This window comes from Astyanax mexicanus, chromosome 23 (assembly GCF_023375975.1).
Source record: "Astyanax mexicanus isolate ESR-SI-001 chromosome 23, AstMex3_surface, whole genome shotgun sequence".
Taxonomy (NCBI): domain Eukaryota; kingdom Metazoa; phylum Chordata; class Actinopteri; order Characiformes; family Acestrorhamphidae; genus Astyanax; species Astyanax mexicanus.
In genome coordinates, this window is record NC_064430.1 from 6,170,526 (window position 1) to 6,197,009 (window position 26,484).

Genomic DNA, 26,484 nt, shown 5'->3' on the forward strand with positions numbered 1-26,484 from the left:
TCACACTGATGACTACTTCTTTCTCTCGAAAAGCCGAGGCTTTGTTGTTTTCTGCGCGGAACGGCATCCCAGAAAGAGTGTGTGTGTGTGTGTGTGTCGCGCTGTGATTTGCCTAATAGTCCCGTGCCTAGACATGACATTTGCAGTCATGCATAATTTCTCAATAGAGGATTCGGAAATTTCTAACGTGTAAACTAATAATGGAAACGTTAACGAGATTCACTGTGGTTCACTGAGGGAATACAGGGAACATATGAATAAATATATATGTAGAAATAAGCAGAAATTAAATAACAAATCATAAAACAAATGTCACAACAAATGGGGGGGTGTTTATGGAGGGTTTATTATGCATATATGAAAGCATATGAACGAGGGACAGCGCGTCTATATATATATATATATATATATATATATATATATATATATATATATATATATATATATATATATATATATAAAGCCTCTGCTATGCTGTTAGATTTCAGCATATGGCAAGTTCGCTCAGGCCAAATCTGAGTGGCAGCAACAGCGCGAATGCGACTGGCAGAAACGCGAATGCTAACAGTGAAGCTCGGGCCAAATCTGCAGCCGTGCGTTCGGCTCGTACGCGGCCCCGCTTCCAAATCCCTGATAAACTCCCGCCATACGCTTCCACTGCTCCGGATTACACCTAATTAATAATGAGAGATGCCCTAAAAATCACACACTGCGCTCATGAATATTCATCAGAAATATGAAGATAAAAACAAGATCAAACAGAAAAACCAGGAGCTCAATAATAATAATAATAAATATAATAATAATAATAATAATTAAAAATCGCCCCACAAGCTTATTTCCCCAGCTGCTCTTCGGAGCCATGTTTGAGCTGCACACAAACACACATGAACACACACACACACACACACACACACACACACACACACACAAATACACACAAAGGGCAAACAGACACAAATATGTACACACACACACACACACACACACACACACACAAACATACTAACTCACATTCAAACGCAAACACATATGTACACAAACACACACAGAAACACAAACAAATACACAAAAGCATACAAACATATATAAAACACAAACAAACACCATATAGAAATACAGAAGTATATAAACACATACATACACACAAACACACAGAAACACACACAAACATACATTCATACACACACACACAAATATTTACACACAAACACAATCATACATATACAAAACATTACATACAATCACACACATATAAAGTGCAAACAGACACATATGTACAGACAAACACACACACAAAGAAACACACAAACATACAAAAAACACAAACAAATACACCATAAAGAAATACAGAAGTACACAACACATACATACACACAAAGAAACACACACAAACATACATTTAAACACACACAAAGTGCAAACAGACAAATATTTACACACAAACACAATCACACATATAAAAAAACATTACAATCAAGCAATCAAATACACAAACATGCACACATACAAAAACATGAACACTTATACATACTATAACACAAACACACACATACATGCATTCATAAAACAGAAAATGCACAGAAAATGCAGGCACAAAAACCCACACACACACACGCACATAAATAAACAAAAGCACATACATACAAATAGAAATACATGGAGACACATACACACAAAGTACAGACAGACACTACACATAAATACAAAAACATACAATGACAAACACATAAAACACACACACACACACACACACACACACACACACTGTTTTTCTCTTTAAACTAGTTTTCTCTTTAAACTAATTTTCTCTTTAACGCTTCTACTCCTGTAAAGCTGCTCTTTTAATGCTCACCCAGCTCTGACCCCTCTACCTGGCAGCGCTGTCGTCAGGGAGAAAATCCTCTTAAGGGGCTCGTGAATAACTCTGTGTCCCAGTCAGAGAGCAGCGAGCCGGGCTTACAGTGCTGAGATGATACGTCTGGATGAAATACTTCACAGAGAAATCTGCACAGAAAAAAAAAGAACAATGAATCAGATTAGACAGATCTTACTTAAGACTCAGAAAGATCAATCAGCAATTATGAAATAAGCACTGTATTGGCAAGAACTTGATATAATACATATTAAAATACAGAGCTAAACAATCACTATATTGTGATACTGCGATGTAAGCAAGGTGATATGTTTGTGGAATGTGTAAAACTTGTGTGCACAGTGGAGGAAACAGATTTTAAGACTTTTACCACCAATGACTGGATATCCCTCTCGAGAGTGCATCACGAATAGCCCACCTCTGTGGGCTTAGCGTGAGCATTCCGACAAAGATAGCTAAATTAAATTCAGTAGAAATTTTGCAATATGTTCCTATCCTACCTATTCTTTTGTCCTAATCAGTCAGCAGCACCAATGAAGTGTGGAGCTACTTTGAGGTCCCTATTTTAGCAATCTGTAAGCGAGCAGGAAATCGCACACCACACAGCTTGATTTAGGGTGTGTCTTTGCTATCGTAACACCAGGAAAAGTATGCCTTGCATAGCTCAAACAAGTCAGGAGCGCTCTGACTTTGGCAGATTGCTATTTTAACAGCGCAGTGCTTCTGTGCTTCTCTACTTGTTCAGGCTGTGAAGGTGTGTGAGCAGCTCATTTACATATATTCATATATATATTCATATATATATATATATATATATATATATATATATATATATATATATATATATATATATATATATATATATATATATATATATATTCACAAGCACCATATTTAACCCTATTTATCCCTTTCAAATCTTGCATCCATTACAATGGACATCATTATTTTTCCTTTTTTAGTGTTGCGTTGCAACCGACACTAACTGAGACCAACTGTTGTCCATCAGAATACAGCATGAACCAGCCAATGAATAAGTTTACAACCCAATGAAACAGCAGCTTAGCCCCGCCCACTTCACTAGAGGAGAAAAAAAAAAAAAAAAAAAAAAGAAAAAAAACAGCAGCTCAGGCATTAGACCGCAGCAGCTGTCTAAAGTCAAAAAGGCAAAGTAATAAGTAATACGTCATTTAGACAGTTTAATCTAGTTTATTTTACTGGTTTGTAATATAAAAAGGGTCAATATTAAATATAAAAATAAAAAATGTTAAACACAGGCTTTCAATACAACGGACAATAAAAAAAATAATCATATATGGTATTAGTTTCTTATTGTGTGCATTACAGACAGAAAAAAAAGCATTTTTATATTTTTATATTCAATCACTGGAACACAACCCTGGATGGAAAGAGTTAAACGACTTAGGCAGAAGGTGTGAAAAAAGACTGTTGGCATGGTGTAAGATAGCAATGAGCATCGTAACAGAGTCTTGTGAATGATGTAAAAATAGTGATTTATCAACTAAAAGTGCTGTATTTCGGAACGGTGGGGGTGAACGAAGGTGGGCTTTTCGATAAAAGTTTGTACTCGTCATCACGTTTCACTACAACCCAAGTCCATTTTACACCAGATTTCTCTTTCATTTATATAGATAGTCCGAAACTCATTCATTTAAACTGATCACATCTCGTTTTTTCTGGACCTGAATCGAAGCCTCAGGTAGAAGAATCCCAACCACGCACTTAAGTGCAGTCGGCAGTGCAGCTCGACCCAGAAGCCTGCAATCCATAAAGTAAACAACCAACCACAAACATGATATTAGCAGCCTGATTCCACCGAGACCTTCGCTGAAAACCCTTTCCCAGCACTCTTTGATGTGAACTGCTGTAATTGAAAGGAAATCCAGCCGGCTCTTCAGCGTAAAACCTGCGCACTTCAATTAGACGCTTTTCAGAGCAGCCTGTAAATTAGAAGATAGCTAAGTCACGGCTCTTCTACAGAGAGGAGGGGGTGGGGGAGGTGGGAGGAGCTGTGTAGGCATTTCTGGCTTGTTTTGAAGCCATGAGAATAAACCCCAGATTGGGAATTGACAGGAGAGCAGAGGAGGGCTAATGGGAACTTGTTTGTTGTGTGTGTGTGGGCAATATAAGCGTGTGTATTGACGTGGGTGTGCGCTGTTTTTTTTTTTTTTTGTGGGTAAGCTTGGCATTAGCCTCCGATTCCCAGGCTCTCCAATATTGTGTGAACTTCATAAACCCAGTTCCAGTCATTTATCAGCACACAGGCTGTGGGCAGAGTGATGGCCCAGCTCTGATTTTACTAGGGCTGCCCCCCAGAGTCAAAAACACAGAGGATAAAGGACATTTTATTTATAGTGGAGTGTGGAGGACGGAGGGCGGAGCAGCAGAGATCGCTTTTTTTTTTTTTTTTTTCCCTTAATCACAGACAGGTGCTGGTTATCAAAAAAAAAAAAAAGCATGATTAAAAGCACAGCTCTCGCGGGGGATAGCCTAACATTAGCCTCCAGGGCGAGAGAGGCAGCGAGAGAGGGAATTGGGAGTGTCAGCGAGAGAAAGGACAAAGACTAAAGTTGATTTGTTGATTCATTGTAGAGTTATTACACATTCATTTCAATTTCAGGATTTAATAATTTATTTAACACAATTTTAATTGTTAAAATAATCTTGTTTAGCCTATTCTATTTTTGATTTTGCTTTAAACATAAGTAAGTAAATGCGTGCTGTCCGTCTCATTATTCCACAAATCCATATGACCACCAGACACTATATTTTGGAAATTAAATTAGACTGCAATTTAGATCATCAATAAATAATGTAATGTGCATATAATGTGTTTTTACAGAGTTTTGCCAACGTGTTATTCAAAAATTTAATTAGACTGCAATTTAGATCAATAAATAATGTAAAGTGCATATAATATGTTTTTATTAGAGTTTTCCTAAATTGTTATTTTTCAAAAGATCACAATACGTTTTTTTTTTTTTTGCACTATACGGCGCAACAGATTATAAAGGCACACCATCAATAAATGTTTAATTTCTGGTGAAATTTCATGCATATGGCGTACCGAATTAAAAGGAGCATTATGCAACACTAGTAAAGAACATAGGTGTTGCCATGTTTTCCTAATTCAGCTAAAGCTATTTAAGTAAACAAATTTGTTATTCTTAAAAAAAAAAAAAAAAAAAAAAAACATTTCTGTTAAAGTCAAACAAGTGCTGGATGTTAATCTACACAGCTTATTGAAAACCTCTTTAATTGTTTTTTTTTATTTGGGTAAATGAAGCGCTTCCGTTTACTTACAGTAAGTTTAAGACTTCCAGATTTCCACTAAGGTGAAAGAGCTAGCGCTTAGTGTGGTTAGCGGTTAATGCTAATACTGCTCCAGCAGTGCTAGCCTGGGTTAACAGGAGGACTACAGGCTGATAATACTCCCCTCTGAACAGAGAATGAGTTCGCGTTTAGCACTGAGGTTATCAGCTAATGCTAATAATGCTCCAGCCTTAGTGCTGGAGAAACTTCACTGAAACTTTTTGTATAAAGCTGTACTTCAGTGGAGTGACTTTACTGCTCTTTAATACCTGACTGGTAGAATTCATACAGAAGGAGCACCAGATTATAAGACGTACTGATGATTTTTGGAAAATTAAAGGATTTTAGATACGCCTTATAGTGCAAAAAATACGGTATATCATCTTTCTTACAGTATCAAAATATATACAATATATTAAATTGTAAGCCCTGTACTGTGATACACATCATATGGCCAAGCTCTTTCCAATACACACAGCCCTACTTCCAACAAGAGCAACACAGGCCTTTAAAAGACAAGCAACAGAACTCAGTACAACCAACCAGAAACAACTATATCCAATTCCACTGCAACAAGAGATAAATAAATATAAAAAAGAGCTGTCTGTGCTTTTGGAAGTGCGCAGTGTTTGAATGTGTGTTTGGGTGTGTGCAGAAAAGCAACAACAAGGAACCAGACTGGCTTCCCTTGATGGTTTTATTTCAGACCTGTCAGCGAAAAAGCCTCCTTAAATCATGTTTCCTCGACATCGCAGCTCCTCAAACAAATACATAAAAGAGAAAACAAGAACATGGGACCATGTCCCCGCTCGGATCAGTTACAGCCTAGATAAATATACTGCCTCTCCTCCAGTGCAAGAATAGGAGAAAAGGGAGCGGCAGTATCTGCTTATAGGCCATTACATTAAAACCCCCAGCTACATTTTTACATTAATAGCTGAAATGTGTTCCTTTGAAGTAATAAAACATACAAACAGTCCAGCTTAAAATTTTATAAACATTTCCTAACCTTTAAAAAACGCTTTTATTTATGGTAATTCCCACCTCTGCAGCGCCCTCTCAAGTTCAACTGTCTCACCTCTATCAGCTCTCAGCCAATCAGCTCTCTCTCCTGCCCTGCCTCTAAACCCATACATCAACCAGTGCCCCTCCCAAACTACCCTTCTTATTTTTTTTTCAGCCTTTTTTAAATTTGAGCTGAGGGTGGATTCAGCAAAAATCCGGGGGTTTAGTGACCCTTTAAGAACTACTCAACTAAGCAAAGAAAAATGTTATTTTAAGAATTAAAAGAATTCAAGAAATTGAATTAAAAATATCCTTAAGTGTAGTCACAAAGACCATCAAAATCCTTATGATGAAACTGTCTCTCATCAGGAGAGCCATCAGACAGTTGTCCCTCTGCTGAGAAACGTTATGGAAATGCGGATTTCATTTTCCAGCAGGACTAAAGTACCAAAAATTGGTCTTATACCGTATAATATTCTAATTTTCTGAGACACAGTTTTTTTGGGTTTTAATTGGCTGTAAGCCATAATCAACAACAATAAAAATAAAAAAAACGCTTAAAATAGATTACTCAGTGTGTAATACATCTTTATATAATATGTGAGTTTTAATATATGAGCAATTTTTTTATGCATCTGTACATCACAGGCAGTGACCTTTATGCTGTTCTTATCCATATCTAAACTTCATCCTATCAATAGAAATTAAGAATTGCAACATATTATTATCTAAACGTTGGTCATATATTTCAGCACTAATGTGATTCGCTACGTTTACAACCAAACAGCGAGCAGAACTCTAGCCTAAGAAGCAGAAGCTGAAGGTTCAGGCCATGACCTTTTCTTCTAACTCTGTCCTGACTCTGCAGCTCTCTGATAGAGCACCAACAAGGTTAATACAGGCCAAACCATAAATATGCCACATGTGTGAAGGCTGTTTGTCCTCTGAATGTGATCGGGTGAGAGTGTAGGTAAATCCCAAATGCCTTTCTACTCTATAGCCTGTGGTTTATAGGGAGTAGAGCTGGGCAATTAAATGATTTTATCGATTAATTCGAATTTACAGTTAAGGACGATGTGTTTTTAATGAAAATCACTTTTCTCTAAAAAATATATATATTTCCACCTTCCCGTGCGCTCCCCCTCCTTGTAGTTTTGCTTGTTTCTGGTTGCACTAACCAAAAACGGAAAATTTAAGTAAAAAAAAAAAATAATAAAAAACTTGTTTAACTATTTTTTTGTCATTTGAAGTTTTGGTATGGGAAAAAAAATTGATTAAAATCGACAAATCCGATTTTTTTTTTTTTTTTAAAGGAATCAAAGATGTTTTTTTTTTTTTTTTTTTGGGCCATATCGCTCAGCTCTAATAGGGAGGCATGATACCTAGAGATAAATGTAAAAAGATCATTAAAGCCGTGTCATGTAATTATGCCCATATTAGAACCTAGGGCTAAGTAACAGAATATGTAAGATGCTATGTAACTTCAATTGTGCTTAATTGTTCAATTAATCACTTATTTTAATTTTTGTAATTCAGCTTTGTTTTTCATATCGTATTGTTATTATAAAAATACCATGAAATATCGTGATATTATTTTAGGGCCATATCACCCACCCCTAGTTTCGTCTCTCTAACTCTAACTCTACTCCTCTTTGAAGTGCCGAAACTCCTCTGCAGCTTAAAGTTTGTCTAGAAGGGAATTATTCCCCGAAGTTTTTTGTGAAACTGGTGACGAATGGTGGACCTGCTGACCTCAAAGTGCTTCATCAAAGTGAAGAGTCTGAGCAGCACAAAGGCTGCTGGGAAGCGGGCGCTGAGCGTCTGTAGAGACGGGGAAGTGAACACAGATGATTGAGCAGCACCCTGGGAGGACACTCTTCAGCCCGATCCTGAACGGCACTCAGAAACCCACCTCACACTTTCACCACTCTAAAGGACAAAGCTCTCCTGCCTGTGTGTGTTCTTCAGTCTCAGGAAAAACCCAGAGAGTTTCAATACCGGAGTGTCTACTTATCCCTCATGAATACCACAGCAGAACTGTCAGAAACTTAGGAAAAGAACAATTTGCAGAGTTTCTAAAAGCTGGGGGATCAATGATTACAAGAGATTAGCATTTTACACTTGAGAATCAAAAATAATTGATATTGGATCATTTTTCTCAATGAAAAAAATGACAAAGTATAATATTTTATCTACTTTTAGGACTTGTTTGGGAAAATCTGATGAGGTTTTAGGTCATATTTATGCAGAAATATAGAAAATTCTAAAGAGTTCACAAACTTTCAAGCACCACTTTCAAGCATATTGCAAAAAGTATTCGTTCACCCATCTAAATAATCACATTCAGGTTCCACCAATCACTTCCATGATCACAGGTGTATAAAAGCAACAGCTAGTCTTTCAAGTTTTGCACCAGGAGTCAATGCATAAAGTTATCCAAAAGCAGTGTGTAAGACTGGTGGAGGAGAACCTGATGCCAAGATGCAGAAAAAACAGAATTATTCCACCAAATATTGATTCCTGAACTTTATGAATATAAACTTGTTGCATTACTTAAGGTATAAAAGCTCTGCATCTTTTTTATTATTTCAGCCATTTCTCATTTCCCGCAAATAAATGCTCTAAATGACAATATTTTATTTTTGGGAGAATTTGGGAGAAATGTTGTCTGAAGTTTATAGAATAAAACATTTCACTCAAACATACACCTATAAATAGCAAAATCAATATATAATATTTTATTTTTTCATTTATTTATTTATTTTTTTGTCAGTGTCAGCTGGCTTCAAAGCTCAAGCTACAACAACAGCCTAGTTTACCTCTTCTAAAAAGGCCTTCCACGAGGTTTAGGAGTGTGTTTATGTGAATTTTGTGAGCTTTCTTTCAGAAGCACATTGTAAGTTCAGCTCCGCTATGTTTTTATGGACCTTGCTTTGTTCACAGAGTCTGTAGACAAACTGAACCCTGCTTTTGATCATTTTTTAGCATTAAAATAACCGAGAATTTGATGCTACTGTCGCCACGTAAACATAGGATTTTTTGTGCAGTTTATACAAATCATTGCCACCAGTAACACAGTGCACTGTGGTAAAGTTTTGACATGTTGACGACATGTTATGACTGTATGAAAAAAAGTTAATCAAAGCTAATAATTAAAAATGTATGTATTTTTGAGAATTGATGCAATACTGCAAAACACACAAAACACAAAGTTGCAATACTTCGATAGATCCATATTTTATAACACCTTTATATAAAACATTTTGATACTCTGAATTAGGGGTGGGCGATATGGCTCTAAAATAATATCACGATATTTCAGGGTATTTTTGCGATAACGATATACTTGCCGATATAGGAAAACTAAAATATGAGGAATATATAATATATAATATAATAGGAATATAGGCCTAATTCAGCGAAACACTGACGAAGGAAGGTGCCTGCCTGATGACCCCTGAGAAGAGCTTGCACTGAAGTTTGTGTTTAAGTTTGGATGAAGGGGATTGGTGTGGTCCTGCTCTTGTAATAATTTGTCTCATGAGTTTTTGTAGACGTCTGAGTACTTGGCAGTTGAGGCACGGACCATGAACATAGTTCGCTATGCTTCTGGATTCTTGTCGAGCCAGTATCAGATGGTAGTGGTTGCTGTGTTCTGCTCACGCAACTTAAGTGTGTTGTTGCCATAGTTAAAGGAAGTGAGCTTAGATTAAGGAGGGATTCTGTGTGTTCATAGGTTATTTTTTGGTAGGTCTGTTACTTGGCAGTTGAGGCAATGGACCATGAACATAGTGTTAGGCTGTGCTTCTGGATTCTTGTCGAGCCAGTATCAGATTGTGGTGGTTTTGCTATTGTTGTTAGTTGAGTGAGTAGTAGATCCTGGCTGAGCCCTATGCATAACCCCAGCTGTTAGGTGCAGGATTTGTCAATTTCCTGTATTATATTACTAATATAATAGGAATATAGCATAATAATATAACAGTATAATCATAATGTGGCAAAAAAAAATAATATAGCATAAAATAATATAATGCAGCAAATAATATTGCAGAATATTTAGTGCATGCATATAAACTGCAAACTAAAACAATTATACAATAAATACACTTAAAGCTTCACAGTAAATAATAGACTACTTTTAAGACAGAACAGCCCTATTATCACGATATGGATTTTTAATATCATGATATTTCTGTGTCACGATATATTGTATACGATATAATATTGCCCACCCCTACTCTGAATTATCATTGTATTCATGGGGAAATTTATTGATGCATGGCAGTTGCCTTGTTTACAGAAATAAGACCGTTTTAGTGCTTCAAAACCAAATTAGAAAAAGAACAGACAGCAAGGGTACGGAGTTATGTAAAAAAAAAAAAAAAACATCAAATTTGTAGGCAGAAAATCACAGAGAGCAGGACGATTTCACAGCCTGCCATTTACTACAGTGACATCTTCACAGGGGACATCTCCCCCACAACTCCTCCACAGCGCAACTCTGAACGCTGGTTTAACCAACAGAATGAAAGGTTAAACACAGTCTTTTAAGCATTCGTTTCAGTACAGAAAATCTCCTTTTTCCACAGCATCTGGCAGTCAGGACTTAAGGGAGGCTAACGCAGCAGCCAGGCCTTTCAGAAACCGCCTCCTGGTCCAACCCAATACCCTCTCTTTGATATGACCACCCGTCTGAGTGCTTAGCTGGACAGTCCAGCATTCAGACTAACAACCTGGTAATCAGCAGGAGCTAAATTACCTGGATAGCACTGTAAAACTGACCTTGATTCTTCAAAGACTGGGATCTTTCAGCTTTCTGCCTTCTAAGCTCAGACTTTTTTAGCTGCTTTAAATCCATACTGAAGCATGATTCACTATATTGCCAAATGTATTTGCTCGCCTGCTTGTCTGCCTTTAAACCAATATGAACTTGAGTGGCATCCTATTCCTAGGCCCAATCCCATTTCACCCCTTGGCCCAATTCTTTTTAGGCTGGAGGGGTAGGTTAGGGGAAGGGATGGGGCTTGTTAGCCCTTCAAATGAAGATTTTTCAGATGCACACTTGAAAAAAACAAGGGATTTGAGAACCGCTGGTAAGAAATCCACAAATATAAGTATTTTCCTTGTAAAAAGTGATGATAAGCACTATATTACCACAGTGTAAAGTGTAGTTTCAATATTTCAATATTCTACGGCTAGGCTAGAATATTTTTGCGATACACTATATTTTTTGTCATTTTAAGACTATTAAATGCCAGTGACACACTGTTAACAGAATAGCATAAAAAAACAACTATACACTTTTTAAAGACAACAAATTTTTTATTTATTAGTTAATTAGTTTGGGAATTATATACTTATTTCTTCACCTACTGCAGCCCACAGAGTGTCTTTAGAGTCACAGTTATTGAAGCTGTTTACTATTATTAATGTGAACAAACTTGCAAACATAATAGACAATACCACGATCATCAAATATTATTGAGGTTATGTTCATTTATTGTGCTGCAAATCGATATTGCAATTATTGTGACAGGCCTATCTACAGCCAAATTCTTTATAACAAGCATAAAAAAGATTGCTAGTAGATTGTCTCAGTAGCTAGCTAGCTTATCTAACTTTCCCGTTCAATCTTAAATGGTGCAACAGACGGCAGGGGATGCAGTTTTTCAGATGGAACAGAAAAAAAAAAAAAAAAAAAAAAAGCTAATCAAAGCGAATTTCAGCCTCTCATCACAGAGGAATAAAGTTATGTACAATATTAAATTAATTTCTGCACTGCCACCCCCCCTTTCTGAAGACATATCATAAAATACGCCCCAAAGTTAACTAGTTAACCAGCAGCAGCAGCTAGGTTACTGAACTTGAAGTGCTACTGATGACGTATCGGGTGCTTGAAGGGTTTCCCAATTCTTAGGATGAAAACAAGGGGTAAGTGGTAGTGCCAAAGAGTGAAAGGGAATTGGGCCTTAATCCATAGGGTTTTTGATATGACATTGGCGCACCCCTTACAGCTATAACAGCTTCAACTTCGCTAGAAAACTTGTCAAATATTGCCATAAACACACTCCTAAACCTAGTGGAAAGCCTTCCCAGAAGTGCATTCATGAGGTCAGACACTGGTGTTGGATAGGAAGGTCTGGCTCACAGTCTCCAATTTATCAAGCTGTTGAATTTCTCACCCATGTCTTTTTGGAGCTTGCTTTGTGCCCTGGTGTGCAGTTATGTTAAAACAGTTATTTAAAGGCCATCCCCAACTGTTAACACAAAGTTGGAAACATGAAATTGTTCAAAATCTTTTGGTTTTCTGAAGAATTAAGAGTTCCCTACACTAAAACTAAAGAGCCAAGCCCAACTATGGAAAAAAACAAATCCATTATCCCCCCTCCACCAAACTTTACACTTGGAACAATGCAGTCAAACAAGTACCGCTCTCCTGGTAATTGCCAATCCCAGACTTATCAATTGGATTGCCATAGTTTAGTAGACTAGCTTTGCATTGTGGATCCTTCAGACACCAAGAAGAAGCCATCTTTGCAATTTCGCTCATGTCTTTAGGTGTAGAACCAATCTACAGATGGACTGATCAGTGTTTTGAAACAAAAGGCTAATCCCAGATATCAATCAAGTGCGGGGATAGAAGCTACATTACCCATTGCAAAGGCAAAGCCTTTGGTAGCTAATATATAACCGTACAAGGCTTTCATAATGTACAGTTGTGGTCAAAAGTTTACATACACTTGTAAAAAAACATAATGTTATGGCTGTCTTGAGTTTTCAATAAGTTCTACAACTCTTATTTTTCTGTGATAGAGTGATCGGAACACATACATGTTTGTCACAAAAAACAGTCATAAAATTTGGTTCTTTCATAAATTTATTATGGGTCTGCTGAAAATGTCACCAAATCTGCTGGGTCAAAAATATACATACAGCAACAAAATTTGTCAATTTTGGTGATGTAGCGAGTTGTGTCAATCAAATTAGCTTCATGTCATGGCCTCTTCACTTCTTGTAAGTGATTCTGATTGACTACAGCTGTTGACTTCTCATGAGCCCATTTAAATAGGGCTCATTTGACCCAGTGATTAGACTCAGCTACAAAAGCTACAATGGGAAAGTCAAAGGAACTCAATGTGGATCTGAAAAAGCGAATTATTGACTTGAACAAGTCGGGGAAGTCACTTGGAGCCATTTCAAAGCAGCTACAGGTCCCAAGAGCAACTGTGCAGACAATTATACGCAAGTATAAAGTGCATGGAACAGTTGTGTCACTGCCACGATCAGGAAGAAAACGCAAGCTATCACATGCTGCCGAGAGGAGATTGGTCAGGATGGTCAAGAGTCAACCAAGAATCACCAAGAAGCAGGTCTGCAAGGATTTGGAAGCTGATGGAACACAGGTGTCAGTCTCCACAGTCAAGCGTGTTTTACATCGCCATGGACTGAGAGGCTGCCGTGCAAGAAAGACGCCCTTGCTCCAGAAAAGGCACCTTAAGACTCGGCTGAAGTTTGCTGCTGATCACATGGACAAAGATAAAACCTTCGTCTGACCAGGAAAGTTCTCTGGTCAGACGAAACAAAAATTGAGCTGTTTGGCCACAACACCCAGCAATATGTTTGGAGGAGAAAAGGTGAGGCCTTTAATCCCAGGAACACCATGCCTACTGTCAAGCATGGTGGTGGTAGTATTATGCTCTGGGGATGTTTTGCTGCCAGTGGAACTGGTTCTTTGCAGAAAGTAAATGGGATAATGAAGAAGGAGGATTACCTCCAAATTCTGCAGGAAAACTTAAAACCATCAGCCCGAAGGTTGGGTCTTGGGCGCAGTTGGGTGTTCCAACAAGACAATGACCCAAAACACACATCAAAAGTGGTAAAGGAATGGCTAAACCAGGCTAGAATTAAGGTTTTAGAATGGCCTTCCCAAAGTCCTGACTTAAACCCCATTGAGAACATGTGGACAGTGCTAAAGAAACGGGTTCATGCAAGAAAACCATCACATTTAGCTGAACTGCACCAATTCTGTCAAGAAGAGTGGTCAAACATTCGACCTGAAGCTTGCCAGGAGCTTGTGGATGGCTACCAAAAGCGCCTAGTTGCCGTGAAAATGGCCAAGGGACATGTAACCAAATACTAATGTTGCTGTATGTATATTTTTGACCCAGCAGATTTGGTGACATTTTCAGCAGACCCATAATAAATTTATGAAAGAACCAAATTTTATAACTGTTTTTTGTGACAAACATGTATGTGTTCCGATCACTCTATCACAGAAAAATAAGAGTTGTAGAACTTATTGAAAACTCAAGACAGCCATAACATTATGTTTTTTTACAAGTGTATGTAAACTTTTGACCACAACTGTACATTCAAAAACTGTATATTTATCGTCTCTTAATTTGAAATTTTCTTTTTTTTTCTTAGAATGAACCACATTATAGTATAGATGCAATGAAAAATGCACTCTCAAGAGAGGTATCCGCTTAGCGGTGTTAAAAGTTGTTATGCTGTTACTTACACATTCTACAAATATTTGAGTTTTGTGTAAAAAAAAAAAAGAAAAGGCAAAAGCCCAGCCCGGCGATCTTTCTATCTTTGGTAGAGATGCATAGGCAGCACTAAATTCACCAGCTCTGATGATACTATCAACAAAGTTGGTCCACCAACAGATAAGCTGGGCCATAAACCTCATATTGATCAACTAGCGGAAGAATTCAAAAACAAAATCAAAGGTGCGGATTTGGAGACCAACCTCATCCCTTTGGTCCGAGCAAATGTTCCACAGATGAAAGACAGTGATGCCAATGAAACACACCACCATTAGCATGGCTCTGCTGGATATAGGCAAATACCCAACAGTAAAGCTGGGCATTCCACTGCCTAGTGTACTCAAAAAGATCATTAATTCTTACTATAAGTGAAAGCAACATACCAAAGGCTTCCACCTCCTGCAGATCTTCCCAGAAAGCAGAGCTTCCCCCTCCTAGAACAAGTCTTTCTCTGCCAACAAGTCTGTCGGTATAGAGGATTTAGCCATTTAACCAGAATCACATGGACATGGAACAAAGCAGATTCTCTCATATTGTCCCCCTCAGGCCCCTTGTTTCCTTTCAACTCTGACAGCTTTCAGAATCATAAGACCAAGTCCTTTCACTCGGCTATGATGTACAGAAGCCAGTGTTTTATCTATGCCATCACCATTCCGTTTTAAAAGATGTTTGGAGAAGAATAGGCACTGTGGGAGAGAGGGGAATGGCTCCTTAGTTAAGTGAACTACAGAGCACACCACATCTCAGGGGGAAACAAGCTATGATTTCAGCTTTCTGAGATATTCTGGTTTAAACGTTTATAGACTGGCGTTTCAATCAGACAGCCCTGCGCATGTTCTGTGCTAATCCTGTTAGTGCTGTTCAAAGTTGATATGCTGTTTAGAGACCTTTTAGTCTTGCACATTCTACAAATATTTTAAATAGTTTGAGTCAAAAAAGTTGGCCCACCAAAAGATAAGATGGGCACTCAACTCAAATTTTGGTCTGGACCATTTAATAAATGCTTAGTATTTATTAAATAACGCATTTAAACTAGGACTGTCATTGTGTCTTTCTATATTTACTTCATTGCTCCCACTCCAGACAGCTTCAACCAATCAGAGGAGACAATGGGCTTTCGTGGTTTATTGGTGTGCATTTTGGTGCGTTTAAGTTTGTGCCTGTGTGAAAACAAACCAAACAGAGGGAGAAACGCTCCAAATAAACAAGCGTATCAACTGATCTGGACTTTAGAAACCAACTACAGGTGTAAAAACGCTTATTTTTTTTATACTCAGAAAATTAAGTTCTAATTTAGAAATCTTTACAACCAAGCAGAGATGTTTATAAAAACGTAAAACAATAAAAAAAAGTTTCCTCTATCCAATTTATCATGCATTCTTTATTCCAGCGCCCCACGTTGGTTTTCTGTCACGTCAAACATACTAAAATATACATTAGTCTTAAGAAGAATAAGTGCAATTAATCACAGAATATTGTTCTGATTAATTGGATTATATTTTTTTAATTGATTGACACCACTAATTTAAACATATGCACATTGTTCAATTAGTCTCTAAGAACTGAAACTGAACTTTGTAGTTGATCATTTTTCTTATTTTGCATAAAACATGAAGAGATGTTACAGGATTAAAGCAATCACCAGTGATTATCTACACTACAGCTCAAGGTATTCCCCAGTCTATGCTAACTAGGGACAATGCTAACAATCCTAACTTGGGACACAAAAAGGGACATAATTTGTTTAAATCTGCCATGTCAAAAAAAGTCACAGAAAACTCCAAAGAGCCTTTTGGACACTCAAAAAGCTAAAAATTAGGAGAAAGCTTGCTGGGTACATCTTAAATTACAAATCTGCTCAGAGTAAACCCCTGCTAAAAACAACTACTGTGGAAAACTTTGCAATATAACAATAAAACACTGCTTAAAATGACTAGCAACCAGAGAGAAACACTGCCAAACAACAGTCACAAGACAACCAGGCAGAGCAGGGATTATATAAAAAGTCTCTTCAGTTTTTAAACAGAACAATTCAAATATCAATAGAGATTTGTTGAATATGTATTGAATGTGAGGCTGAAACCACAAGGCCATATCTGATTGTGAGGCAGAGCCGAGGGGCTCTGGGTCCATCATGTGACTGACTTCATCTTTCTCCCACAGCAAAGCTGAAAAGGTTCTAGATAATTGTCTTTGACATCCACGGACACAACATGGGTCAAGGCAAAGGCCAACAGCTGCAGACATCAATATAACAGCTTGAGAGGATCCTAGCCCCGAATGATGGGGCAATTTATAATTCAAATAAATAAATAATAATAATAAAAAAAAAAATCTAGGAAACTATGCGAATCCAAACTCAATATCTGCTGAAATATGATGAACAGACAAGCCCAATCAATCAACTCAATTTTTTTTCTGTATTCTGGTTACAAATGTGAACAAATATGTATTTGTGCCCTTCAACAGAAAGAGCCAGGAGTACATATAATATAAAACACTAAGGCTTTAAATTAAGGCTTTGAGTACTGTTGGGTTTAAGGGTGGGCAATATTATATCGTATACAATATATCATGACACAGAAATATCATGATATTAAAAATATAATCGTGATAATAGGGCTGTTCTGTCTTAAAAGTACAGCTGTTCTGTCTATTATTCACTGTGAAGCTTTAGGTGTATTTATTGTATAATTGTTTTAGTTTGCAGTTTATATGCATGCACTAAATATTCTGCAATATTTTTTGCTGCATTATATTATTTTATGCTATATTATTTATTTTGCCACATTATGATTATACTGTTATACTATTATACTATATTCCTGAAATTAATTAATTATTTTAGTTTTCCTATATCACCAAGTATATCGTTATCGCACAAATACCCTGAAATATCATGATATTATTTTAGAGCCATATCGCCCACCCCAAGTAGCCAGAACAAACTCCAAAACTTTTTTCATAGGTAAAAAAATAAATATATATATTATTTTAAAGTCAAATGAGCACTGGATGTTACTCTACACATATTTCTCTCCTGAAAATTGTTTTTATTTGGGTGAGTAAGGCAATTTCTTTTATTTAAAATAAGCTTAGATTTCCAATATTTTAGCACGGCTAGCAGCGGCTTTGCGCTAGTAAATGGCGCCCAACAGTGCTACACTGAGGAACCCTGGGTGTTCTGGTAACTGGTAACTCTCGTAGCTTATTTTAACACGGTAAACAAGCAGACTACAGGCCAATAGACTCACCTCTGAATGACAAAAGAGCTAGCGTTGGGGTTAGCGGTTAATGCTAATACTGCTTCAGCCTTGGTGCTGGAGAAACTTTTCTGAAAACTCACCCTTATTAGTCTGTACTTCAGTGGAGTTGCTTTACTGCAATTTTTGGGAAAATTAAAGGGTTTTAAGGATTTTAAGTGCCTTATATTGTGACAAATATAGGGTATGCATCACTGACCACGTATGAAAGTGACTCAAATCTAATTAAATAAAGTTGGATTTGAAGTGCTGTAAGATTTTGCTGGAAAACACTGCACTGACTTTAAACTTTTTTATAACAGTGGATCAACACCAGCAGATGACATGTCTCTCCAAACCATCACTGATCATCAGTAAATTTTGTAAATTTTACATTTAATTTGTAAATCAAGGGAGCAGAGTCTGGAGGAAGAGTGGAGAGACACACAGTCCAAACTGCTCGAGGTCTAGTCTGAAGTTTCCACCAATCAGTGATGGTTTGGAGAGACATGTCATCTGCTGGTGTTGATCCACTGTGTGTTATATCAAGTCCAACGTCAGATAAAGATGCAGATTTCCTTTTCCAGCAGGATTTGGCACACTGGCCACACAGCCAAAAGCACCATTTGGTCTTATACAATATTCTGATTTTCTGAGATACTGATTTTGGGGTTTTCATTAGCTGTAAGCCATAATTATCATCAACAACAAAAAAAAAAAAAACATTTAAAATAGATCACGCTGTGTGTAATATACGAGTTTCACATTTTTAACTGAATTACTGAAATCAAGTAACTATATTTATTTATTTATTTATTTTTTTGGTTTTCTGGGTTCTCCTCTGATGAATCTGAACAGGGAGAACTTTAAGAACTTCTGAACAGCAGCACCGAGGTTTCAGTAAATGGGTAAACAGCGCTAAAATGAAAGGTTTGGGATTGATCCAGAAGCTTGCAGACCTGATCTCAGCTGGGCACAAGAAGAGAGCAGGTGGGGCGAGACCCGTCCAACAGTCATGTCAAATGTCTGGCAGCTTATTGGACAGCAGGGAGCACAGCAGGCTGATGAAAGAAGCCCACCTCTTCCTGAGAACCAAGTCTGCGGAGTTTGATCACCAACTCGCTGGCTGCTTCACAAAGCTGGCAGCCCCCAAAAAAGTCTGGCCAGTCAGTGGAGTGCCAAAAAATAACAGTGAAGGTTGGCGTTGGGGGGGCGGACTGGTATATTGTCTTTGTGCAGTCAGTAAATAATAGAGTACTGGGAGGGGGGGATTTGACAGTCATTATTATATGTGCTTGTTTTGCTCCCCGATGGAGGGACGGGATGATTTTTATAGGGGCTGGTGGGCTTTGCACTTTTGAGGAGGTGGGATTAGGACAGGCAGCGCTGTTGACACGGCTGAATGTGCTGAATATCTGTCTGTCAGTGCTGTGTGTGTGTGTGTTCAAGTTTTGCTACCTTTGTGAGGACTGATGTCCCTGAAACTTGATTTTTTTAAATGTTTTTCTACACTTTAAATTTAATACTGAAGACTCCATATCAGGGGTCACTAATAGGCAGAGCGCGGTCCGGGTCCGGTGCAGTCCAATGCAGACCCAAACCGATAAACCACAGAGAAGGATTTAAAGCAGTGGAACTTTTCTTGTCTTTATGGTATTCCTGCTTTTTGGCGCAGTAAACTCAGAGCAATCACATGTGGTGTAAGATCACCAAACGCTCTCCTTAGCCAATAAGATCTGTGCAGACCACTGCCCCGGCTAGTGAATTGGGACGCAGCCGTGAAAAAAATGGCTTTATAAAGAGCCTGAGAACTGGCAGAAAAACGAGAAACGGCAGAAACTAAAGAGAGACATGGAAAGAATGTACACAAAATCTGGCCAGAGAGGCATTTTATTATCATTACATATTTTTAATCATAGTTTAAACAACCTCACGGGTCAGATGTTTCTCATATAGTACAGGATATGGCACTGAATAATAAAACAAATTAAAAATGGCGACGGCCGAACCTTGGACTGACAAAATTTTCTCCAACTGGACCGTACTAAATTCTAATTAAATACCCCTGCTCTATATTTATGCTCTACATGAAACTGGGGTGGGCAATATGGTCCTAAAATAATATCACAATATTTCATGGTATTTTATGTTATCACTGCAGAATTCAATGTGCACCTCAACTCTCCTGTTTCCAACAGAACTGTCCGTCACCACAATAAATTTTTGTGGTCTAAAACCAGGTGTTTCAGTTTCATTGTCCAACCCCTTGTATGTGAACAAACAAATAAATAAACACAATAGACAATAGATCATGATTATCAAATATTATTGAAGTCATGACCATTTATTGTATGATAAGTCGATAATGTAATTATTAATAAGCTAAATTTACAATTGTGTAAATGGAAGGTCCTCACAGAGATAGGAAAACCAACTTGCCACAAGAGAGTGTGTGTGTGTGTGTGAGAATCAGAGAGAACTGGGCCATAGATGGAGGTGCCCTTGGGGTGACACAGTGAGGGCCTCAACCACCAGGACAAACAATCCCAGACAGCCGGAGCATTGAGGACCCCCACGGACCTCATAACACTGTGTAAGCAGACCATGACACTGATTCACCCACGAGGGAACAAAAGAGAACTGCACAGTGGATGAACTACCAACAACACGCCTCAAACACAGCAGCTTCACACCCAACCGGGAGACCAGTTCTTCTCCCAGAAACGACTCAGCAGCACGAGATAGAAAACACAACCATAAATCATCATCATTACCACAGTAAATCCTAAAACAGCGTAAAAAAATGTTGGACAAACCTGAACATAATTAAACATTAGGCCGTGGGTGCCCTAACTACTGCCTGCGGGCCATTTCCAGCCTGTTTTCTTTTTTTGGAATAGCCCTTAAGGTTTTTAAAAATAAAGTTAAAGTTGTCCCGCTATTAAGCAGGTTTTTATAATGTGATAATCAATCAAAGTTTGAACGCTAGGTGTCGCTATCACTATCACCCAATCGAAAACGCTCCTCATCTCCTTTCCTTCCTTCATTATGCCTACATTAATGTTTTTATGCTTTTGGGAGAACAAGACAAAGAAATAGAAAATAGACAACGAATGCAGAAAAAATTGAGGCACAGAGTTCAATACAATATTAAGAGGAATCATGAAACGAAACATCACTTTGAAAAAATCTTACTTTACACAACACTGTCAAAGATAGATAAAGATCTAGTAAATAAAAAAAAGTAAAATGGTGTGTAAATGACAGTAATCAAAAAGAGTTTACTATTTTAGTTATTATATTTCATTATTTTAATTACAGAGTCTGTGGCCCGTAACTGCACATATATTTCTCCTTCTGGCCGCCCACAAAAAAAGTTTGGACACCCATGCATTTAGCCAATGGGCACAAAGTGGTCCAACAGGGTGATGTTGATCAGCACAAAGCATCTGTGAGCTGATCGACACTAGTAAGGAACAGGGGTGTCGCCATGTTTTCCTTCTAATTTAGTAGGACCTGCAAAGTTAAGCTAAGCTAAGTTAAGTTAACAAAACTGTAATTCTGGGGGAAAAAAAAAAAATAAAAAATTAATTTTCTTGTTTCAACACGGTAAACATGCAGACTACAGTCCGTTATACTCACATCTGAACGATAAATGAGCTAGAGCTTAGTGTGGTTAACGAGTAATGCTAATGCTGCTCCAGCAGTGCTAGCCGGGGCTAGCAGTAGGCTACAGGTCAATAAGAACTAGAACTAAAGAACTAGCATTTATAATGGTTAGCAGCTAATGCTAATGCTGCTCCAGCAGTGCTAACCAGGGTTAGCAGCAGTCTACAGGCCGATGAAAATACTCCCCTCTGAATAACAAGAGAGCTAACGCTTAGCGCGATTAGCGGCTAATGCTAATCCTGCTCTAGTCTCAGTTACAACCTGACTGGTGGAACTCATACATAAAGTGCACTGGATTATAAGACATACTCATGATTTTTGGGAAAATTAAAATATTTTAAGTGCACCTTATAGTGCAAAAAATTATGTTAATCCAAAGCAAAACCTAAAACAACATAATTACCAACCAATAAGAACTAGAACTCCGATTTACAAAGGAACATTACAGTTCATCAGGCAGTAAGGAGGTTTCTAGAAGCTGCTGCTGCTGCTGCTGCTGCTGCTGCTGGCAGGGTACTGGAGCTCTCAGAAAGCAGAGCTGTGGTAACAGAGTGACAAAGTGGCCCCAAAGCCAAAGCACTCCACAGAAAGAGCTTTGTGTAAAGAAGTGCTCAGATCAAGAGCCACAAACACACACACCCGAAACAGAGACATTAAAGAGGCATCGGTGAAGAACTGCTGCCACCTATAAAAGCTCCTATTGTAGTTATACTTACTCCAACACAGTTTAAAAGGAGTCAAGTGATCCACACAGTGCTCTCCGAACCTTTCAGACTGCTGTAAAATTTAGAATGAAAAAGCTCCTTCCAGGCAGACAAAGTTTATTTACACTAAAATAAAAAAAATACTAATAGAGCTGCTGATGGAATTGAACTGGGGGCGTATAGGAAAAATCTGGAACCAGGTTTGTTCTCAGAAGTAGCTCACAAGACCTTTTAAAAAAACGAGAAATTGTAGTTAACTAATAGTTTGGCATAAATATATATATTTTTTCTATTATATTTTCACATTCCTATTCTTCCAGCAATTCGTAAAATATTGACAATTCGTAAAAATATCAATATTGAGATTGAGACATTATTGAGATTATTTGCAATATTTATCAACACATGGCATCAAATAATAAATAATAATAATAAAAACAGGTGCTAAACTCCCCAAGACTATATATATATATATATATAGCATAGTGATTTCACAAAAAAAAACAGTATTGAATTTTACATTTTAGAAATTTGTGCCAACTATTAAAGTATGTTTTTAATTGTTTTTTTTTTTCAATAATCATAATCACAATCATAATATATAATATATATTATAGACAGTTCTGGAAAAAATAACTTCATTTTACTGTTGTTTTACTCTATAAACTATGGGTAACATTCCTCCCAAATTTCAAATAAAAATGTCGTCATTTAGAGCATTTATTTGCTACGAAATTGCTAAAATAATAACAAAAAAAGATGCAGAGCTTTCAGACCTCAAATAACGCAAATAAAACAAGTTCATATTCATAAAGTTTTAAGAGTTCAGAAATCAATATTTGGTGGAATAACCCTGGTTTTTAATCACAATTTTCGTGCATCTTGGCATAATGTTCTCCTCCATCAGTCTTACACACTGCTTTTGGATAACTTTATGCTGCTTTACTCCTGGTGCAAAAGTTCAAGCAGTTCAGTTTGGTTTGATGGCTTGTGATCATCCGTCTTCCTCTTGATTATATTCCAGAGGTTTTCAATTTGGTAAAATTAAAGATTGGGATTGTCTCTTATTTTTTCCAGAGCTGTATATTGTGATATATATTTTAAAAACTCCTGTATCCTGATACATTTCAAATTATTTGCCAAGTTCTTTCCAACACTGTTCTATGTTACTACAGCTCACTGCAGAAATCTATTTAATGCTTCATAAAAAGCATTTTTTCCACTTATTCTCCAGCTTCCCCAGAGTTCTGTAACTGTGTATTATCTGCAAACTGTCTTAAAACAGATACAGAGAACAGTTTGCAAATCTAGCTCACCCAACACTGGAAGTATTATACAGCACCCAATGAGGCAAACATACTTTGTTATGCTTAAAATTCCCATAATCATAAATTTACATGCCCTGCAGAACAGGAGTAATGCTGCCATTTCAGTCTCATCTCATCTACATGAATTACTATTTGATGATGCTTCTGCTTTTCTTTAGGCTCTGTTTAGCACCATTAGGCAGCGAGGAATCACACGCAAGTGTGTGTGTGTGTGTGTGTGTGTGTGTGTGTGTCGTCAGCCAAATAATACTATAAAACTTTTTTTTTTATCTAATATAATGCTATATGTAGCAATACACCAAGAAAGACCATATAATGACAATCATAAAAACAATCATAGTATAAAAAACATAATATTTATCAAATCTGAGCAAAAAAAAAAAAAAAAAAAGTTTTACTAAATCTGTGGAATCGTGGATTACCTTTTATTTACTTTTATGGATTTAACCCGCATAACTAACATTATTAAAGCATTTACCAGTAAAAGTAACTCAATCAATGTTCTCCTCCACCAGATATCAATTAAAAGTCCTTTTAAATCTAAAGCTTAATTCCTGCTCGTTTTGGTCCTGTTCACATATATAGGTGCCTTTTTGAGCGCCTGATTGAAAACACCTGATTGAAACTTTTGTTCTTAAAAGTGGTAATTTTAAAGGGATAGAATTATTGTGTCAATAAAGAAATTAAAACTTTTGTTGGCATATTAGGAAAGATACATCTTTAATTTAAGTTGAATTGTCTATTATACACATCCTTATTTGATCTTATTTGATTGTGAACAAGATGAAAAATAAAATGTTAAACTTGCTAAACACTTTACCGCAGTGGGGGTTGAATAATTTTAAACACAACTGTGTATATTATATATATATTTACCGTATTTTTCCCCACTTAAAAATCTTAAATTTTCCAAAAATCATCAGTGCACCTTTTAATCCGGCGCTCATTAATTATGAATTTTACCAGTCAGTTATTAAGGAGCAGTAAAGCCAATCCAGTTTAGTTCTTTAGCACCGAGACTGGAGCACTTTTAGCATTAGCCGCTAACCAAGCTAAGCTCTAGCACTTACACCATCCAGAGGTGAGTACACTGGACTGTAGTCTGCATGTTTACTGCGTACAAACAAGCTACGCTGGATGAACGTCTAGCTAATATTGCCCAGGCTTTTCCGGAACAGTTACCCGGTTATTCTAATGCTGCTGCACCCAGCCGTACTGAGAATTTGGAAATCTAAGCTTATTGTAAATAAACACAAGCACTTTACTCACCCAAATAAACAGCTTTCAGGAGAGAAATCTGTGTAGCTTAACATGCAGCACTTATTTGATTTTAGTTTTGTTTACTAAGCTTAGCTTTACTTGAGTTACCCCCACCCACCACCACCCAGCAGAGGGCCAGCTGAATTAGAAGGGAAACATAGCGACACCCCTGTTCCTTACTAGTGTTGCATAATGCCAGACCAGAAAATAGATGTTCTTTGATAGTGTCTTATAAACCAGTGCAACAAAATATTCATTAATAAGTATAAAATGCATTTAAAACCTAAAATAAACTCTAAAGAATGTCACTGCCACTGTGAGGATGAGCTATGAGTTCTGAGGTATGAACTCCCGGCTCCACTGAGCCTTTTAAACATGACTGAGCAGGTAATTGAGTGTGTCACAAGCGATGTTCATGAGGTGCTTCATATCCACACAAGAGTCTCCGCCCAAACACTCCTTCTCCATTTAATACCCCCGTCCACTTGTGCGCTACCGTGCTATTAAGTTCGGGAAGTGAAGCAAAATGAGGTCACCTTTTCAAAAATCGCCCCCTCCCCCCCACTTCACACTCCCTCTCTGATAAAGTGTGTCCACAAATAAATAATACGAGAGGACATCCGTATCCGTTACGGAAGACGAAATTTCGTTTAGCAGATAAAATACGGGTCGGTACGAACCGGTACAGGAGAGTACATTCGTCTCTTTCCTCCTAAAACCAGCAGTCATCCATTTCCCCACCAAAAAAAATAAAAAAAGGAAAGCAGAGTCTGCTACACAGCTGGCATATTGATTACAAGGACGCCATAAACCTTTGCTGTCTCCAGGTTTTATTGATCTCGGACGCCCAAAATCCATTAGCGCCCTTTACATTCATAGTGCTTTGTGTCCCCGCTAGGATACAGCGGGTTCTCTCTCGTGTTTCCTTTAAACACGGCTGTGTCGAGGCGAAAGAGCAGCAGCAGTGGATTAGCCGCGTTGGCGCGGGGCCTGCCAGCGCTGCTCCTTGGCTGGCTCTTCAGTCATCGAGGGCATCCAAGTGATCCAAATTACCAGAGTGGCTTCTGTGTCCAAGGGCTCCAGGAAGTGTCCAGCTAAGGGCCGGGCGAGACGGACTTCCTGCATTTGACTATTATTAGTCCCCTCAGGAGGCCTTGGCTCGGCGCTACAGTGCCAGGATTGTACACACAGCACACCCCAGCACCCTCTCCTCACTTTCAGTCGACTCGAGCAGCTCCAGAAGTAGGGCAGAACCAGACACAAACAGGACCAGCGCCTGACAGCGGACCAGCGCGCCCACCTCCACTTAAACACTCACAGCCAGCCAAGTGCTGCCTTCGCCTGGCTGAGGATAAAAGGTCTATGTCTACGCCTAAAGGCACGGCTGGAGCTTGGCGGTACGATACTCAATAATGATGATACGGGGATTGCGATTCAATTTTTATTTTATTTTTTTTTTACAATATACAGCTCTGGAAAACATTGAGATCGCTTCAGTTTCTGAATCAGTTTGTC

General features: G+C 37.8%; 1 protein-coding gene across 4 annotated transcripts in view; it reads right to left on the bottom strand.

Moving 5' to 3' along the window:
• Positions 1-26,484, bottom strand: part of glceb (glucuronic acid epimerase b) — a 134,183-nt gene that overhangs the window by 95,740 nt on the left and 11,959 nt on the right. For 2 of the 4 annotated variants that reach the window (XR_007429064.1, XM_049470968.1), the window contains exon 2: positions 1,856-2,007. The gene's annotated coding sequence lies outside the window, so the exon portion shown is untranslated. The remainder of the gene's footprint in view (positions 1-1,855; positions 2,008-26,484) is intronic. The other 2 variants (XM_049470970.1, XM_049470969.1) reach the window with 2 other exon arrangements.